This window comes from Pristis pectinata, chromosome 20 (genome assembly GCF_009764475.1).
Source record: "Pristis pectinata isolate sPriPec2 chromosome 20, sPriPec2.1.pri, whole genome shotgun sequence".
NCBI classification, from domain to species: domain Eukaryota; kingdom Metazoa; phylum Chordata; class Chondrichthyes; order Rhinopristiformes; family Pristidae; genus Pristis; species Pristis pectinata.
Genome location: NC_067424.1, coordinates 42,830,779 through 42,844,977, shown reverse-complemented (window position 1 = coordinate 42,844,977; position 14,199 = coordinate 42,830,779). Strand labels below are relative to the sequence as shown.

General features: G+C 44.8%; 1 non-coding gene across 1 annotated transcript; it reads left to right on the top strand.

Moving 5' to 3' along the window:
- Positions 1-11,397: 11,397 nt before the first annotated feature.
- trnar-ccu (transfer RNA arginine (anticodon CCU)) lies at positions 11,398-11,487 on the top strand. Its single transcript is given in 2 exon segments — positions 11,398-11,434; positions 11,452-11,487. It is a non-coding gene; the product is annotated as a tRNA-Arg (tRNA).
- The last annotated feature ends 2,712 nt before the right edge of the window (positions 11,488-14,199 follow it).

Here is a 14,199-nt window from a genome sequence, read left to right as displayed (position 1 = left end):
TCTCGGTATCTCTCTGTCTCATTCTGTATATCTATGTCTTTCTACCTCCTCTCTCTCTCCTAATCTCTCTCTCCAGCTCTTGCCCCAGAGAGAGAAAGTGAGCGAGAAAGAGAGAGGGAGAGAATGGCAGATGTGTACTTTATACTGCCCCATCAAATTCCCCCACAGTTATGCCTGTAGAATAAAGGAACCTCAATTCAGAACCAAACATTTGCAGCTTTTATCAGCCACAGAAGAAAATTTCCATCGCCATCTTCGTTTCGGCACTTAAAAACAACGTAATAGAAAGGTATTTGCGGAAGTAATTCTGTGATGTCCCTTCAAACCGCCACAGGAGGACACACGGTGGATCTAAATTTGAAGTTGAATTCATGCACTTTTGTGTTCAACAAAAGACAACAAGGTTTGAACATTACAGCTCTGACTTTGTCCTGAACCGTGAATGGACCCCACACATATGGAGAGAGTTAGGAATCCATCTGAACAGACAGTACACGGAAGTGTAACCTCTGGTCCTTCTGCCCCCTTCTTAATGTTCTGGTAGGTAAAAAAAAAATCCGAACACGTGTTAATTTCTCGCTCAGGGTTCTTAGAGAACACGAATGCATGGATATATCATTGTAATCACTGAATGAAACAGATTGCAATCACAGCGGCCAAACAATGCCAGGATATCTGAGACTGTACAAATCAGAAAGCCTTCATGCGACCGGTAAACACATTCAGTGGGATTTAATGGATACACCTGACAAAAAAGTGACACTTTAGGCCTGTCCACTGCTCATCTTCTGCTGAAATCCCTGTCCGTCCTTCTGTTACTCCGGGGTGACTGGGTCTTGATTATTCTCTTTTAAATCTCTCAACCACAGTGCGCCCGTGACCAGACACCCACCCAGTCTCATGAGGTCAGAGAACCACAACGTTCTGCAGCACAACAGCAGGCCCTTCGAACGCCACCCCCGCCCGAAAATGCGGAGCATTACACTGAATTATTTGCGTAAAATTATCTGTATTTCTCCGTCGCCTTCTTCTGGAATGTGTCTGCTTCTATCACATCCTGAGGCAGAGCTTTCCAGGTTGCAACCAGCCTTTGGTGCAAAAGAATGCTGCTCAGATCCCCTTAAAATATCCTAACTCATAACTATGTCATTTTTGAGACCTGTTGGACCAAAGGCAAACGACTCTTAATATCTGCTCCCTTCATGTAATTTTGCACACTCCAGTAGGTCAACCGTCGGCTTTTTCCGCTCCACGAAATACAAATCCAGACTACCTAATCTCTCTTCATAATGAAATGCTCTAATCTGGGCGGCATTTTGTTAATCTTACTCTCCACCCTCTGCAGAAGAAGCACAACACACACACACACACACACACACACACACACACACACACACACACACACACACACACACACACACACACACACACACACACACACACACACACACAAAACCACACACCTTATCAACATGATTCCATTTTGGTTTTAAGCAATTGATAGATTCATAGATTTGGAGCCCAACCTTCTTTAAAATGATTCCAGTCATGCGATTTGTGGAATTACCGTTTCAAACTGGGTCGATGTACAAAACAGACAGAAAACGGTACAGCACAGGAACAGGTCATTTGGCCTTCCATGTCTCTACCCACCATTATGACGATTAAGAAATCCCATTTGCCTGCACATGGTCTCCATTCCTTTATTCTCTTCCCGTCTACTTGTCTGTGCATATGTTCAGCTTCCATCACTTCACCTGGCAGCGCGTTTCGGGCTCCTAACAATCTGTGTTTGAAGTTTTGGTTTGTAAATCACCTTTAAACTATCCCCCTAAGCTTAAATCTCTGCCCTCGACTATCTGACATATCCACTGGGGGAAAATACTCAGACTCTGCATCCCATCCATGTCTCACATCATTGCATTTCCTTCTATCAGGCCGACCATCAGCCTCCGACGCTCCAGGGGAACCAATCTAAGATAATAACTCAGCCCTAAATATTGTCGTTGGGACCAGCATTTCTCGTAGATACGTCCATTGGACTCGCGGCCGAAACCACTGTCCTGAGACACGAGTCAATTCACGACGACAGACTGCATTACAAAAGTTCAAAAATAAATTAGCGCAGCGCTGCTGCTGATGACGAGTTCGGCGGCAGGAAAGAAAAAGGCGAAGGCAATAAATAACCTTTGTCATCATCAGTGCTATACTTTCCTGAAGCGGATCCGCACACATTTGCGTGACCCCACCTTACAAATCTAAGAAATATTTATTTTCTAACTTTTTTCCTCGAGCCCTGATGATGAGTTCGGGCAGAGATTTTATTTTCCTATCAGACTAAAGTATAAAACACGTCTTTGAATATATTTATGTTCTGCATTATGATTTAAATCCACGACAACTTGATCCCTCAGCATTTACTAAAGGCAAAATCTTCTGTTGTGTTCAGCAACTCAAAATAGAGAAATACAGAGGATTTTCCCACAGATGTGTCGGAAGCAGACGGGCCTCAGATAAAATAGGAGAATACATACTGTTGAGACTTCGTGCTCGGAATTGCTGCAATATTTTCAACATTTTTTATTCTTAACATATTTAAATATTATTCTCAGCGGATATCCAATTCCGCTCTTCAGTTCCTTTCTGAATGTTTTCTGAGTCACTGCATAAATACAAGTGTTTGTGCAGCAGCTCAGAAGCAGGAACATGTAGCTGGCTTGGTCCGCGATAAAAGTCGGGTGAGAGAAACTAGTCGAATAATAGCGCTTAGTAATTTGCACCCACAAGAAAAATATCATATACGGCAACCAGAGCAATATGAAGTTGCCCGATATAGCAAAGAGGAAGATGATGGATTTCCTTCGGTTTTCCATCTCGCCAGCATTGTGCTTCGCATCAGTTTTGCTGCCTATCAGACTATTGCGGACACGACTGGCAGCTAAAATGTGGCCGACTGTCAGAGCATTGACCAGCGTGATCAGGAACATTGGGAGCAGAGGGGTCAGACAGCGGTGAATCCAGGTGAATGCCACCCATGTGGGTGCAGTATGTGCTTCTCGTTTTACATGACATCCCCAAGGTATGTTGTACTCTGTAACTAAAGGTTCAATGCAAAGTTCCACGGAATATTTTTTCAACAGAAGAGTGGACACACTGTCGCTATCTCCCTGGCTGCAGTTTTCTCGATGCAGTATTTAATCTTCATTTTCTGACAACAAATCATCATATGGCGATTAAATGTGAAAGCGAGTGTCAACGACACGGAAATGTCAGTGACGACATGAATCAACACCCTATGTAATGAGCACACTTGTGTAATGAACAGCAAACTTGTTGGAAGATAGAAGTAATTAAACCGGAAAAGTTTCACGTCAGTGACAACGACCAACAGATCTGCCGCTGCCATGGCCACGAGGTACCGAGAGACACTTTGGAAAGGCCGCATTTTCCCCGGGACAGGATCGCAATCGACACCACGTTCGCTGTGACATGGCAACAATTGTAAATCGTCAGTCACAATGCATTCAGAGATTCAGTTACAGTTGTCATTGAATACACGACTTCACTCTGAGATCGGGGTTGAGCACACGCACTTTATTTGCGGTGGAACTGCTCAAGGTAACAACTCGTAACATACACATTTAATGTTATGCACCAGATTGAAAACTAAGCAAGAAGTAAAGAATGGACGAAACGTCGTCCGCGAGGACTTTCTGGGTGATTCTCCCACATGGTAACTGACCTGCTGGGAACTGCTGGAGAATTTAAGCATGTTTGAGGAAATCGCTGGTAGCCAAATGATCTGGAGAACAGTAACATCAGGAGAAATAAGAAATACAGCGGGGAAGATGAAGTTACTGGCGTGGCCTGAACAGGACTCAAACCCTGAGCAGCAGTGGAGGGGGGATGGATGGCGAGTGATTGGAGTATTTTGGATTTTAAATCATTTTCTCAATGCACGGCTGAGAAAATCATCTCACGTTTAAACACGCTGTTAAAGCATGCGGTCAGGAGTTAAGCTGTACCAACCAGGAGTGAACTTCGGAAAGACGAACAACGAGAGTTTTGAGAGTGACAATGCAACTGACGCATCAGCCCCCATCTCGGTAATGAATTCAGTCTGACTCAGACGGCACAGAGGTGCGTGGAAAGGGATCGGTGACCTCAGTAGGTTGAGAATGAGTTGATATTACAAACAGATTTTTTGGTGAGAAATCCTGTTAGAATGACCCGATGATGAGTTCTGAGTTAAGGGATGAATAAAGAGCCTCGGGGTTGTCGCCTCGTGGATTTAAATCAAAATGGTTGGCAAAGTCGCACTTCCCTTGCTGATCCGCAATATTAAGGTCAATGGGCTGATTGGGACAGTGACGATACAGGTCCGGAGGTGGACCAAGGGAACGACACTGAGTGATGTGTCAGCAATTATTCAGTTTCTCCCCGGCGTGGAGGGTGATACATAACTCAGGTGTTACAGCTTGTATTCTTTATTTCTAGGATGTTACATTTTTGAAAGAGCGCGTGTAATCTTTAAAAAAACATCGTGGAAGTGGAAAATAGGAGATGTTATCAACCCCGCGGAAGCCGACAAACACACACAGGGCTCTGGCGCCAGAATGGGCAGAGCGGGTCAGGAAATGGACAAAAGGGAAACGAGCAGAACACACAGAGGAAATTCCGCGGCCTGTCGGAACTGAGGCAGCTGGAGCAAGGAGTGCACAGATTGTTGGCAGCATCTGGAGATCAATAGACAGGAATTGCATAAGTATCGACGACCGAGGATCAATAAATAGCGATATGATAGAAAGAGCAGAAATGACCAGGGTAAACGGAAGGCAGGGGAAGTGTGAGAGTTAAAGATATCTCCACAAAGGGAGTCAGGATCCGACAGACTCATTCGTGCTTGTGCCAGGAACTGAAAATATTCAAGTCGTTGGAAAGGGGCGTGTGGGAAGCGGAGCTGAAGGGTGTTTGGGAAAAGCGGCTGCAGATAATAGGGGAGATATTACATATGTATCAAAATAACGGTGATTTTAAAATAAGTTTACAGGATGCAGTATTTCAACGGGGCGGACAAACTTGTTTAGTGCGGTAGGTCCAGTATCAGGTTGCAAGGGTTTGCTCACGAAATGAAAGTGTTTGTCTGACGTGAAGCGAGAAATCACGGCGTTTTATCGACGTGCAATGGATCCTTGCAGCAGCGCTATTGCTGCAGGAAGAGATGTTGCAGGAGGCATCTGTCTCCCACCGCTTGGAAAGCAAAATGCGAGGAGATGTGTATTAACCCTTCAGCTGAGTGGATCAGGCTCCGAGTCTGTGTTCCTGCTCTGAGTGTAAATCTACAATCCCCAGGGGCTGGGATGACTGTGGATAGAGTCCTGTACTTCCCTTTCAAACAGGCGGGATCTCCTGATCAATGGCACTGCCGTCACTCTCCTAACAGTCCCCACTCACAGTTATGTGTGCAGTGATCAGCGGGTGGAGACGTGCCTGTACTCAGCAACCGGGAAATAGATCGTTTTTCGCATTCAGAACCAGGTAGTCGTGACAAGATACTACCGAGAGTAACCGGGAGGAAGGGGTGATCAGTTGAACCTTTAAATAATAAAGTGAGAAGCATCAGATTTACTCACTGCGGGGATGTTCAGTAAAACACAATATGATGGAAATACTTGGAAAAAATGGAAGATTTTTCCCATTAACCAAATATTCAGGAAGAAACGGCCACTGCTTATTTCGCCTTTGAATTATTTGCAGGCAAGAAAACAAAACTTCGGATTGGTGCCGGGTTAATAACGGGGGGAAGCATGTATCGCCCATTCGTAACTTTCATAAGTGATGTAATCACTTACTCGGAACTCCAAAGGCTGCTATAATCGAGGAATAAATAATGTCTGCCCGTGCGATTGGAGGCAGCACGGAAAACGGATCCGCGCTGAGTAGAACACTCATCCTGGCGGAGATGTGATGTGATGTCCTCTGTGCTGGAATCCTACTGACAGCGTGTTACAGAGACAAGTTTCATATGTATCAGGGAGATTCTTCCCCTGGAATCAGCAAAGAAAAACAGAAACATTAAAATTACTTCCAAGCACCCGAGCAGCACGTCAACAACTTTGAGAGTTACGCTTGTGCTGCAGCGGACGCCATCTCCCTGGCCCTACACTTAGCTCTGGAGCACCTGCACAGTAAAGACAACGACGATAGACTACTGATCACTGACTAAAGCTCTGCCTTCAATACTATAATCCCAAGCAAACTCTACACCAAACTCCCAGAACTAGGACTCAACACCTCCCTCTGTAAGTGGATCCTTGACCTTGTAACCAACAGACCGCAATCAGTGAGAAGACGCAGCAATACCTCCGGCAGATTATTCTCAACACTGGTGCCCCACAGGGCTGCGTCCTTCGCCCTCTACTCTACTCCGATATACTCATTAGTGTGCGGCCAGATTCTACTCTAACTCCACCTGCAAGTTTGCAGATGATACGACCGTTGTAGGCCGTATCTCAAACAGCGATGAGTCGGAGTACAGGAAGTAGATAGACAGCTTAGTGGAATGGTGTCATGGCAACAACCTTTCCCTTAATGTCAACGAAACAGAAGAGCTAGTTATTGACTTCAGGTAACGGGAGGTGTACATGCACCAGTCTACATCAACGGTGCTGACGTCGAGAGGGTTGAGAGCTTCAAGTGCCTGGGAGTGAACATCACCAATAGCCTGTGCTCGTCAAATCACGTAGATGCCACGGCCACGAAAGCTCACGAGCTCCTCCATTTCCTCAGGCGGCTAATGAAATTCGGTTTGTCGTCTTTGACACTTACAAACTTTTACCCACGCACCTTAGAAAGCATCCTATCTGGATGCATAACGGCTTGGTACGGCAACTGCTCTACCCAGGATCGCAAGAAACTGCAGAAAGTTGTGGACACAGCCCCGTGCGTCACGGGAACCAGCCTCCCCTCCTTGGACACTGCCTTAACGTCTTGCAGCTTTGGCGAAGCAGCCAGCATAATCGAAGCCCACCCACCCGGGTGATTCGCTCTCTTCTCCACTTCTATCAGGTGTCAGATACAGGAGCCTGAGGGCACATGCCAAGAGTCGTGAGGACAGCTTCTATCCAACTGTGATAAGACTATTGAACGGTTTCCTTATACTATGAGATGGACTCTGACCTCAGGATCTCCCTTGCTGTGACCTTTCACTTTACTGTACTGCATTTTCTCTGCACCTCTCACACTTTTCTCGGTACTCTTATTGTTTTTACCTGTACGACCTCAATGCACTCTCTCCTAGCTCTATGTAAACGCACTGTGTAATGAATTGACCTGTACGATCGGTGTGCAAGACAGGTTTTTTCACTGCACCTCGGTACGGTGACAATAATAAACCAATACCAAGAACCATACCGAATCAATCCATGCTTCTCCAAACGCCCATACATCCTATCTCTGAGAATTTTCTCCAACAATTTCCCACCAGTGAAATAAGACTCACTGGTTTGCAATTCCCAGGGTTATCACTACTCCCTTTCTGAAACAAAGGAAGAACTTTTGCCACCCTTCAATCATCTGGCACTACTCCTATGGCCAGTGAGGAAGCAAAGATCATCGGTAAAGATGCAGCAATCTTTTCCCTCGCTTCCCATAATAACGTTCGATATATCCCGTCCGGACCAGGTGAGTGAAGAATCCTGATGAATTTCGAAAGTTCCAGCACATCCTCTTTCCTAACGTCGACATGCGCTCACGCATCAGCCTGTCGTGCGCCATCCTCACAAATATCAACGTCACTGTCTCTGTCTGGTGAACACTGAAGAAAAGTATCTGACTCGGTTTAAGTCTCCATGCATGTTCCTTGTTTCATAACAGTTTTCGCTTCAAACTGTGCAGCAACTTTCGTGGTTGGTTCAGGCAGGTGACTACAGTATAGCTGTTCCCGGTTCACTGCGTCAACGTCCAATGACTACAGGAGAAGTAGATTGAAATGTGCACATCTCTTCTGAATTAATGCAGGATTGTGCTGATGATGCATTCAAGGTGTCCAATGGAGCTGAAACAGAATCATATCTGATAGGGGAAGGAGTGAAAGAGAGAGAGAGAGAGACAAACAGATAGAGAGATAAATAGACAGACAGACGGAGATAGAGACAGAGAGATAGAGAAATAGTGGTACAGATCGACAGACAGCCAAACAGACAGAAAAAAAAACATCTGGGTTTGCAGGCGCCTCTGAGAGAAGCGATGGAGCAGTATATTTCTATTTTCATGCTTCATTTCAGTTCAAGCTCCAATGAAGAAAATCTGCCGAACTTCCACTCTACTGAACCTTAACTGCGCGAACAGAGTTCGTGACTTCCCTGAAATTCACATCGGATTTCAAGTCTTCGGCCCAACCCACCGGGTATTCACTGTGGCTGTGTGGGGTTGAAGGGAATTGGCCGAGTAAGAATTAACAAAAATAGTGCTAATGATTCAGACTGAAGGGACTCTTCTTGCCTGGTGATATGAACATAGAACACAGACCATTGAACATGGAACAGAGATCAGTACACACGTGTAAGGGCGCTTCAGCCCATAATGTTGTGCTGAACTAATTGAAATATATTTAATGCCTAACTAAACGAATCCCTGCTGCCTACAAAGTCTCCATGTCCATCCATTTTCTGCACGTTATTATGCCTATCCAAGACCCTCTTAAACTCCTCTATCGTATGTGCCTCCACCACCAGGCCTGGCAGAGCATTCCAGGCACCCACCACGCTCCGTTCAAAAGAACTTGCCCCGCACATCTCCTTTGAAATTATCCCGTCAATCTAAATGCATGTACTCTAATATTGGAAATTACGACCTCGGGTACGGGTCACCTCTTCCCTGCCTTTCATAATTTTATAAACATTTATCAGGTCGCCCCTCGGTTCGGCTGATCCAGAGAAAACGGCCCAAGTTTGTCCAAACCCTCCTGATGGCACATGCCTTCTAATCCAGGCAGCATATTGATGAACCTCCTCGCACACTCCAAAGTCTGCACTTCCTTCCTATAATGAGGTGACCAGAATAGAATGCGCCCTTACCAGAATTTCATAAAGTTGCAGCACAATATCCAGACTCCTGAACTCAAAACCTGGACAAACAAAGCTTAGTATGTCATATGCATTCTTCACATCCCTATCAACCAATATAACATCTCTCAGGGAGCTATGGACTTGGACCCCAAGTTCCCTCTGTACATCAACATTGTTAATGGTCCTGCAAGTAATTGTGCAATGTCCCTGTACATTTGATCTCCCAACGTGCTAAGGGAGTTCAATCCACCCACATTTCGCCGGATTGTACTGAATCTGTTATTTCCCCGCACCTATCTGCAACTGAATAAGTTTATATATATTTACACATATAACCTTTTATTTCCATCTTTTACAGTTTCAAAATAACAAGAAAGGAAAAGGGCCTGAAGCAAAGCATTGGGCAAGCTGCATGATCAGTACTTCGTAAAGCCCCCTTTGGCAAGCATCACAGCTTGAAAACGCTTCTCTAGCCAACTAAGAGTCTTTCAATTCTTGTTTGGGGGATTTCCCCTATTCTTCCTTGAAAAAGGCTTCTCGTTCTGTGAGAATATTGGGCCGTCTTACATTCACTGCTCTTTTGAGGTCTATCCACAAATTTTGGGCCCTTTTTCTTTTTTTTGTTATTTTGAAACTGTAAAAGTTGGAAATAAAAAGTAATCTTGATTGAAATATTGAAGAAATGTGTCATCTTTAACCTCTACCTTTTGGGAAACAGGTCGTCTTTTACTCGCTTAGCTATTCACAGAAATTTTGACCAGGGGTGCCCAAACCTTTGCATGCCACTGTATATATGTAAAAGATTAGATTGGATTGGATTAGATTACATACCTTTGTTACTCACATTTACATAGAAACACACAGCGAAATGCATATTTTGCGTAGAGTGTTCTGGGTGCAGCCCGCAAATGTATGTTTACCGTGACATTCTTTGGCAATCTTCTGCCGTATCCAGAACATAACCAATCTTCGTATCAACTGAGAACACACCAGCCCACCCATCCAAATTTTCTTCCGGGTCATTGTCATGTATCACACACAGCAGAGGTCCCATTTCGGATTCCTGCAGAACACCACTCGTTCCGGGCCTCCCGCGAGATTAAGTCCCATCTATCGCTATCCTCTGTCTTTACTAGGCAAGCCATTTCTGAATTGAAAACGGTCAAGTTACCGTGGATCCCACGCACTTTAATCTTCTTGATGAACTTACCATGAGGGACCTTGTCAATCCCTCAGTTAAATCCATGTAGACAACATCCACAGCTCCACCTTCATCAATCACCTTCGTCACCTCCTCGAGAAATCTCAATTAAGTTGCTCTGCTCCAAGCCATGCTGACTGTCCCTAATTAGGTCATGGTTTTCCAAATGCTCATAAATCCTATCACTCGGAATATTCGCTAATCGCTTCCCTGCCATTAACGTGAGATTCACCGGTCCATAGTTTCTAGGATTACCCCTTTTCCCTTCTTTAATAAAAGAAAAACATCTGCTACTCGCCAGTCCAATGCGACCTCTCCTGTGGATGGAGAGGGCACGAAGATCTCGGTCAATGCCCCAGCAATCTCGCCTTTCTCAATAACCTTGAGTATACCCCATCGGGTCCTGGCGAGTCAACCACCATAATGTTTCTTAAGAATCACATCTTTGTTTATCTCAAAATGCTCCAACATGCCAGCATGCTCCACAATGATCTCACTATCCACTACGTCCTTCCCCTTGGTAAATACCGACGCAATGTACTCATTTAATAACGCGCCCACATACTCCTCCCCCCTCCCACCGAAGCACATGTTCCCTCCTTTATCTTTGACTGGTCCTACCATCTCACCAGTTATTGTCTTCCTCTTGATGGATATATAAGATGCCTTGGGATTCTCCTTAATAAAACTTGCCAAACACTTTCCTGGTCCCTCCTGACTTTCCTAATTCTATTGTGGATTTATTTTCCAGCTTCTTTAAAATTTTCGGGGTTCCTTTGAATTTAGCTTCCGAAATTTTACATACGCTTCTTTTGTATTCTTCTTGATTAAGATCAACATATCTTGCGACACTTAAGGTTCCCTTACCCGATAGTCTGTGTGCATCACTTTCCAAGATTTTCATGCGTTCACTTCATTCACTTTGTAAGGCCTGCATTCATTGTCCATTAGTGACTGTCAATGGGAAGGTGCTGGTCTTCATGGAACGCTGCCATAATTCTGGTGATGATGCTCCCACATGCTGTGAGGGACGGAGTTCCATGTTTTAGATATCAGAAAACTGGCCGACGGTAGAAAGACGTTGTGTCTGGAAGTGGTGAGGACTGTATTCACTCACGTGGTGCCAGCGACCGTGTGGCCTAATGGAGAAGGCGTCTGATTCCTGTAACAACTGTTGGAATGATCAGAAGACTGCAGGTTCGAGTCCTGCCACGGTCGTTTGCCTTTGAAATAAAATAACCTTGCTGTATGCTTCGAATTTTAGTGAGTGTAGCTGTTGCCTCACAGCCCCAGGGATGCAGGTTCAATCTTGAGCTCCGGTGCTCTCTGTGTGTAATCTGTGTCTCGTTGTTGGATATGTCGGGACATACATGTCAGTGAACGTTAACTGAGGAAAGGGGTGCTCTGTGGTCCGACAGAGATTACCAGATCGAATGTCTACCATCATATCACTTGAAGCATTGTAGTACAGATTATTTCCCATAAGGTTGATAAACGACATGGAGGGGAAATAGCATGTGGTCGTTTTCCCAATACACCTGTTGTTCTTTTTCTTCCGATCGGTTAAGGCCATGGGCTCTGGAGGTGTTGTGTGCGTAGCCCGGATGAATATGCAATGCATCGCCTGGATGGTGTCGAGCCCTGTTTCATTCTCTGATGAAGAGTAGCCATCGTAATCTTAGCTTGTGTATTGTAGACATGCGGGACGATATCAACGCCAAGGGAGGTGATCAGATTGTTTCCAGTTGTAGGTCTCTTTCTGACGGAAATATGCATTGATTTGGACGTTCTTTTTTCAGCTGTCAGTTTGCAGTGTGCAATTCTCTGCAACTGAGTGAGTGAAAGAAACACTGGGAAAAGTCATTACCGCAGCTCACACAAGTCCACTGTTTGTGCCCGCGGCCCTGTTCCACAGTTCTGGACGTCAGCACATCTGCACGTCCCCGTATCACTTGTGATGTCGTCGCATTGTTCTGTCAGTTTGTTCCGGCAAGAGTTTGGAGAATTTAATAACTGGAAATACGCGTTGTTTCACTTAGTGATGAGCGTGCATTTCAGCAGTGATTTGTTTGTGAATGAAAATGGCGTGTGCTTTGGGAAAAAAATTCATGAAGCAAATCTCCACACATCCCACAGAGGTTTTGGTCAGTCCGTTCAAGCTCATTGGAAGCTACACGTTGTTAAGTTCAGTCGACTTCCTCCTGGTTTTGTATGGTTTGGTCTGTGATTTCTCTGTGGATGGCAACCGTGCAGTTTGATGGAGAGCAGGTCTTCTGATTTAAAAGTGTCATTGCCGTCATGTGATACACGAACATCCTGGATTTGTCTGGCACAAGAAGGTGAACAATCAGCACACATTCGATAGAAACAGAACATTTGGGACAGTTGTCAAATTGTGGATCAGGGGAATTGATACAGAAAATTGCCTCCAATTCAACAGAAATTGAGGATGCTTTAATATCTCGGGGCAGGGACTGATTTCATAATGAGGCTGATCCCAGTCATAATCACGTTGAGACGTATCAAGTGGTCAATTAATCAATGACATTACTGTGTTTTTTAAAGTTCCACGTTGAATTGTACCGGTGCCGGACACTTTGTGATCCATAACGTTCCAGTATTGTTACCCTCGAAGGTGCATTTTCTCTTTCTTGAACCACCGCTGATATACTGCTCTGAAGAAAGGTTCGCGACCGGATTTTCCTCACGGACAACAGCAGTGACTTGGGTTACGCGCTATTCTTCAGGATAAGGAAATAAACAGGGCTTAATTGCACGAGTTGTTCTGATGGATCAACTTCCTTGACCTGAACTGATTTTCTTTTCTTCACAGGAATTACCTTCCACACAAAAGCACAAAAATCTCAGAATGGCTGCAGCAAGGAAGGATCCATTTTGCCAATCGAGGGTCCACTGTCTCATTGTAAGACCCAGCCAGCGAGTCCCCCTCAATCAGACGCACTTCAGCTTCCGGCAACGTGATTCATTTTACTTTTTTCATTCCAGAGACTGATGCAGCTCCCAGCTGAACACTGGATTTGATTCTCCTTCCCTGCTGGCGAAGTCACTGCGACCCAGTTATGTGCTGCATGAAAAACATTTTATTTCATTGTACTTTCGGTGCCATTCTCGCCCAAGAAACTGTCGTGGCGAGAAACTACCTTCCACGAAGATTTTTCCACATGGATTTTCCTAACAACTGGGCAAATGGTGCAATTCAGTGTTGAACAGTCTTCTCCGGCGTATCGATATGGATGCACATTCACAAATCATTCCAGGTTTGTGTTACTCTCGAAGATATTGATATTACATGAATACAGTTTCAGGGCGGCAATATTAAAATGTTGACATTTTTTCTCTTTAATCCGCCAACATTCCAGAATGAACACTGCAACGTTTGATTCGGTCTTTCCCGGTCAGGACTGGATGGGGTCCCTCTGGGTCTGTGTGAATAGGACTCGTACTTTGCTGTTATTTTTGGGTGTGCCGAGTCGTCTGTCGTTATTGGGCCTGGTTTTACGGGCAAAATGAATCCTTCACAAGTATTTTCTGTGATACGGGATCTGCTGTGTTCAGTTCTACATATTCTTAACGCGCTTCACCGCAAACTCAGACAGAATTCCAAATGTCTCTCGGTTAGCTTGTCCAAAATCTTCCTTGGATCCTCACAACACATCCTCACAAAAATCCTCGTCACATTTCACAGTCGCAACCAGTGTTGATTTGTCGGCAAACTTCCAAATGTTGCATTCTGTTTCCTCAGCCGACTGTCTATTTTATTGTCCTGAGTATTTGATACCTACTCTCACTTACCTCTCCTTCAACCAGTTTAATTCAGGTACTTGGAACAATATCCGAAATGGAAGGTAAAGTGCCTTCTGAAAGAAAATGTATGCATTTTGACAGCACGGGAGTGGGCCAGGACAATGT